The 6,996-nt window shown below is 38.0% G+C and overlaps 1 protein-coding gene across 1 annotated transcript in view; it reads left to right on the top strand.

Annotated features, from left to right (window-relative positions):
* Positions 1-2,174: 2,174 nt before the first annotated feature.
* Positions 2,175-6,996, top strand: part of Neos (nuclear receptor coactivator protein neosin) — a 59,593-nt gene continuing 54,771 nt past the window's right edge. The window contains exon 1 of the mRNA XM_089100390.1: positions 2,175-2,249. The gene's annotated coding sequence lies outside the window, so the exon portion shown is untranslated. The remainder of the gene's footprint in view (positions 2,250-6,996) is intronic.

Below are 6,996 nucleotides of genomic sequence, written 5' to 3'. Positions count from 1 at the left end.
GATGCTTTCATTTTGCTAACAAATGCAATAAATGAATCTTTCTCAAAAAATAATATCCTAGTGGCAGCTTTCCTTGATTTTGAAGGAGCATATGACAATGTGAACCACCAAATCCTTTTAAATAAACTTGCAAACCTTGGAGTACCTCCCAAGCTAGTATCCTTTATTAAATCCTTCATAGAAGTGCGAAGTTTCATTGTTTGTGTTGGTTCAGCCTCTTCACCCCAAAAGACAATATCCAAAGGCCTACCTCAGGGAGCAGTCCTCAGTTGCCTCCTATTTGCCCTATATCTCTGGGACATGAACCTACCCCACACGAATCTACAATATGCTGATGATCTGGTGCTATGGTCATCTGGCTACACTTTTCAGATAGCACAGTCAAATCTTCAAAAGTCACTTTTCCAGTTTGAAAAATTCTCTCAAAATTCAGATTTAACCATTGCACCCACCAAGTCAAAAATAATCCAATTTCACAGGAAGCTAAACCATGTTAATGCAAAACTAACTCTAAATAAAACAACTATTCCAGAAGATAATAATATTAATTACCTAGGTCTCATGCTTGACCAAAAACTTAATTTCCACCTCCACATTTCAAACACAATAAAAAAATGTTATAGAAAAGCAAATATACTAAAAAGACTTCTTTCCACACCCTGGGGTTGTAAGGAGAAAACCTTACTCCAGTTTTATAAATCACATATAAGACCCCATATTGACTATGGGCTCATTGTATATGGTGCATGTGCAAAGACCTAGATGCAAAAAATTGAAACAACTCAAAATGATATAATACGTCTCATATTTGGTCTTAGGAAACCCACAAGCACCAAGTTTCTGCTTATGGAGAGTGGATTAACAACAATAAGGGATAGACGTAGCTTTCTCTTGATAAAACATTACAAAAATTGAATCAAATAGCTCACACACATTACATAATTGGTTAAGAAATCCAACCATGTATAGAGGTATTGCAGATGAGTATGCCAATATTCAAAAGAAGTTCCCTGTACCAGCAAAGTCTATTGCACCTACTTTCCCCCAATCCTCTCCATGGAATTGGTCATTTCCCATAATAAATACTGAATTTTCAAAATGGAATAAAGATTTAACCCCCATTGCTTTTGTTCAGAAAAAATTTGCAGAACTTAATACAATTACCTATAAAAATCACTTCCAAATGTTTGTTGATGGGTCAAAAATGAATGAGAAGGTTGCAAGTGGTGTTTTCCTTCCTCAACTGAAAATTGCAATGGGCGATATATTATTTAATAATTTATCTATAATGTGTGCTGAGTTAAATGCCATAATCATTGCATTAGAACACCTTAAGCAAAACCAATCTTCGATTGAAAAATTGAATAATATTATCATCTATTCCGACTCTTTATCAAGCCTTGAGTTGCTGGCCTCAGCTCCTCAATATAAGTTGGACATTGACACTTATCATTGTCTCAGTATTATTGATGATCTTGCTTCAAGTGGCATAAAGACTTACTTTCAGTACATTCCTAGCCACTGTGGCATAAGTGGTAATCATCAGCTTGATGAAATAGCAAAAAATGCTATAAATATTGACCAGCCAAGTGGGAGACCAATCCCAATTAGAGATATTTACCGATGGAGGCTATCAGACATTAATTTTAATAAGATTAATCCTATCTTTTCCCCCTTTCCCAATAAGTATCTTTCTAAAATTTATCATAAAATTCGTTCTGGAACAAATGGACTAAATTTCCTTGCATTCTCATATAAGCTTTCTAATTCAAGTGGTTCAATTCCCCTGTCCCCTCTTTGCAGGCACTGTAATATGAATAATGAAACAATTGACCATTGCCTATTTGAATGTAATATGCTGACGTCTGCACAACATACCTTGCTTTCTAAACTGTTAAAATACTTCAAACACCACAAAATCCCACTATCAGTCAAGAGCCTAGCCAACTATACCTGCACACAGAGCATAGAAATCGACATCTATCATCTTATATTTGAACTCCTAGAGTCGAAAGATCTGCTGAAAGATATCTGAATATATCTAATAAATATGAGGCAATCAAGCCAGTAGCTCTGTAGCCCACAGAGTGAAGCAGAAGGAAAAGGGCTAAATAGTTTTACTGAAAAGCCCGCCTGCTGTTAAATAGAAGAAGAAGAAGAAGGAAGGAATGCCGAAGAAGAAAAGAAGAAGAATATTAAAAATAATTGTGTTAGAGAATTCGAAAATTTTGTGAAAACAGGACTATCAAGTGAAGTTTTCTTGATTATTTTTATTTATATAAAGTGGGGAATTTATCTCAACCATGATCCCAATGAAATTACCCCCTGAGAAGGGAGATACTAATTACCAAATGCTAGGCACCATCTCCCCATTACCAAGTGACCTTTCTGAGGACTCAGACTCCAATGAAACCATGGTCACTGTCCACTCTGAGGACTCAAATCTCCATGATGATGGCTTCAAAACAGTCACTCCTAAATGATCCAAGAGAAAACAGTACACCAGTTTCTCCCCATTAAAGACAGTTTCTACTACACCCCCATCTTTTTTGGAAGAAGAGTACTTCATCCACATTCTTCCTACCTCTCCTGAAACCATGTTCCAAATAAAAAACATCCAAACAATTAGACGAGCTCTTCAAAATCCTGAAAATTAATTTCAACCTCAACATCAACAGAGATGGTTCAATCTTAATATCTATTCAAGCAGGCTTTGAAAATGCAAAAACAACTCTTTTGTCACTTAACTCCCTTGGAGGCTTTAAGGTCCATTCAAAGCAATGGATTTGCCCTCCCCATGCCCAAACAAAAATTGTCATATACAATATCCCTAATGGTATTCCTGAAACTGACTTAAAGGATGGCCTTATGAACTGCAAAGGCCAAAAAATATCAGTATCAAAAGTCACCAGACTTGGAAAACCCAACAATGATGGCATATACACATCTAAATCCTATCTTTTCACCGTGGACTCCACCCTAGAGAACTTCAGTGAACCTATATCCCTATTTGGCCAGATAAAGCCCTACAAAGAGTACAAGGCTAAGCCAATACAGTGTGAAATATGTCTGATAATGGGTCACACAAAACAACACTGCAAAAAAAAACTGAAAAGGTGCAACCTATGCCAAAACATCCATCCTCCAAACACAGCAAACTGTGCAAACAAGAAATTATCATGCATTAATTGCAAAGGTCCCCATTCTTCTGACAACAGATCTGTATGCCCAAAATACAAGGCAAGATCAATGGCTCTCAGGTTGTCCGAAAAAGAAAATATCCCATTTCAGTTTGCAAAAATTAAACTCATGGTATACACTTCAGATACAACCTAAGTCTCTGAACCAACCACACCCTCGCCAAACACCAATAGCTAACCCCTATACAAAGCCACCACAACACACCCACGGTAATTTACTTAATACCAGTGACTTTCCCCCCCTACCATATAGATACCACAAAAAATAATATTATCTAATTACAAATGAAAAATCCCCATAATCAAAATCGAACAAGGAAATATAATAAGAACATCCACCTCTCCTTCCCCAATTATGCCTTTACATATTCAACTACAACTCACTCTCCAGAACATCCCTCACAGAAGATCAAAAATCCTCAATTCTAGAAGAGATGGCTAATACCTACTTCCCAAAAAATCTTAAGGACGCAGCCAACACCAATTTCAGAACTATACTCAATAAACTAAATCTATCTATCAATGGCTAACCCTCAGTTACCTCTATCCACCTCAATTTTGCAATGGAATGTGAGATCATTAAATGACTATAAAATCACTGACCTGCTTAAGTATACTTCTTCACACAACATAGACATACTATGCCTCCAAGAAACCCATTTAAACTCATCAGTTAATCTAAAAATTCCTGGTTATGATATCCTAAGAAAAGACAGATCTTCCAATAGAATTGGTGGTGGAGTTGCCATCCTTGTACGATCTCACCTCAAATTCTGTGGTATAAGCCTCCCTGATTTCGGTCATGACATTGATGCAATTGGTGTAAAGTTGTGGCTGGCAAACATGGAGGTCACTGTTATTAATTTATATAATCCAAATGGCAATAACAATGGACATGATTTTTTCAATTTCATTTCTAATAATTTCTCAAATTCAAATCTAGTGGTTGTTGGGGACTTCAATGCCCATAGTTCTATCTGGGGTTCTTCACCTAAAAATAATGCTGTAAAATAAATAGAGTAATTCCTCACCAATTTTACAAATATAGTACTAGCGACTCCTAGACACCTAAATACCTACTTCAGCAAAAGAAGTGGGAGTTATTCAACTATTGATCTTCAATTAGTTTCATCAAGTCTAATAAATAAAACTACTGTCAACAGAATAGACAACCTCCTGATTGACCATTTTGCCATATGCACAAAAATTGGTGACCCAGCCATCATTGACCATTTCATTTCCCACTATGTGTGGCAAAAAGCAGACTGGCCAAACTTCTCCCACATTCTCTCAAACCATGACTACTCTTCACTCTCCACTGACCCAAACCAACTCTCCAAAAATCTCACATCACTACTTCTTGATGCTGCAAAACTTACCATACCTCAGTCCCAATGCCCTAAAACACTGAAGATTAACAAACCCCCTAAGCCATGGTGGACAGCCTCTTGCCAAGAGGCTTGGCACAATAAAAGGAATGCCATCAGATCCTTCAAGAGAAATCCATCCACTGAAAAATATATTGCAAAGCTACAAGCAGAGGCAAAACTTAAGAGAACAATTAAACTTGCAAAAGAATAGGCTTGCAAAAACTTTCTCTTATCTGTGTCCCACAAAACGCAAGAGTCAAAGATTCATAAATTCCTAGACAAGATGTGTGGCAAATTCTCCACACAGAACCCCTTCCATTACCAGCTAACTCTAAATGGTCAGCAGCTGGAAACCAATGAAGAAAAGGCTAAATTTTTAGCAGATTTTTATGAGAAGAAATTCAAAAACACCTCTCATAATCCACATCAGATCAGCCTAACACCCCATTTTGACTTGCCTGGGTCCCAGTATCTACTCCAAGATTTTACAATGATTGAGCTGAATAAAGCAATCAATTCAATCAAACCCAAAACAACTTGCAGCCACGACCAGATCCATCCATCTTTGCTCCAACACCTTCCAATAGAGTTTAAAAAGTACTCTTATCTCTCTTCAACAATGCCTGGAGCAACTCCTTCTTCCCATCTGCTTGGAAAACATCACTCATCATCCCCATATTAAAACAAAATAAACCCAAAGAGGACCCCAACTCCTTCACACCCATTATGATTACCCCAGTTCTGGGAAAATTATATGAGAAGATAATCCACTCCCGATTGTATTGGTTTGCTGAGTCGAACCACCTCATCCCACATACCCAAACAGCATTTAGGAAATATCATTCTTCCATTGATGCATTTGTTTGCCTAACCAACGCCATATCTGAGTGTCTGAAAGGCAACCAAATCCTAGTTGCAGCCTTCTTGGACTTCCAAAATGCATATGATAATATCCAACATCCACTCCTACTGCTAAAATTATCAAAAATGGGTTTTCCAATACCTGTAGTGAATTTCTTTAAAAGTTACCTATCTGAATGCTCTTTTGTTCTCCAAGTAAATTCCTACATCACTTCCAAAAAGTCTGTCTCCAAAGGCCTTCCCCCAGGTGCTGTCCTCAGCTGTCTCCTGTTTTCACTATATTTATGGGATCTCAACCTACCCCAAACAAATATTCAGTTTGCAGATGATATAGTCCTATGGTCTACCTCAAATAATTTTGAACTAGCCCAATCCAAGTTACAAAAGTCACTTTATGCCTTTGAATGTTTCTCCAACAATTCATGCATACCCACCGCCCCATCAAAATCAGCTATAGTACAGTTTCATAACAGGAGAAATCCCCAATCTGCCCTACTAACCCTAAATGGTGTTGTCATCCAAGAGCAACAACACACCAAATATCTTGGCCTCACTCTAGACCAAAAACTAACCTTCAGGCTCCACATTGAAAATGTGAGAATAAAATGCCTCAGGAAAATGCGTGTCTTACAAAGGCTACTCAATACGCCTTGGGGTTGCCATGAAAAAACTCTAATAAATTTCTATAAGACTTATATTAGATCTCAAATTGATTATGGACTATTTGTATATGGCTCATGCTCAAATACCCTACTATGCAGTCTGGAGACCGTCCAGAATACTATGATCCGTACTATACTTGGCCTCAGGAATCACACCAAAACCAACTTCCTCCTCAGTGAAAGTGGCCTCACCTCTATTACCATGCGTAGAAACATCCTACTTGCCCGCTACTTTACAAAAATTTAAGGTAACAGTTCCCATAGATTACATGACTGACTCAGAAACCCTGGAGCTTTTAGGGGCCTTGCACGGGACTTTGCAACCACCCAAATGACCTACCCCACACCTTCATCTTCTTTATTTCATATATACCCCCGGATACCTTCCTGGGCTAACCTCGACCCAGAAGTGAACCTTTTGTTTGCGCCAGCTATTAAAATCGACCTGTCCCTTGCCTATGTAAAATCATTATTTCATGAATTTGAGTCTCAGAGATATATCTACCCCCTCCCAATTTTTGTGGATGGCTCAAAAACAGATTCTAGGACTGTTTGTGGAGTCCACTTCCCATCTTTAGGTATAGCAGCTGCTGAAAGGCTCCAAAATGATGTGAGTATCATGACAGCTGAAATAGCTGCCATCAACATTGCATTGGAAACCATTATAAAGATGCCAAACCCCCCAAGAAACACCCCGCTTATAATTTATTCAGACTCAAAATCAGCCCTTGCCTCAATATCACCAGAACATTCAGATTACCCAGACAATGATACCTCCACCACTCTTGTACTATTGAACCAACTACTTAAACAAGGTATATCCACAAAATTCCAATACATCCCAAGTCACATGGGTATAAAAGGGAACCACAAGGCAGATGAAATAGCTAAATCTGCCCTTCA

This window comes from Artemia sp. Qi Xiang Cuo, chromosome 14 (assembly GCF_049724085.1).
Source record: "Artemia sp. Qi Xiang Cuo chromosome 14, ASM4972408v1, whole genome shotgun sequence".
NCBI lineage: Eukaryota > Metazoa > Arthropoda > Branchiopoda > Anostraca > Artemiidae > Artemia > Artemia sp. Qi Xiang Cuo.
This window is presented reverse-complemented; position numbering and strand designations above follow the sequence as displayed.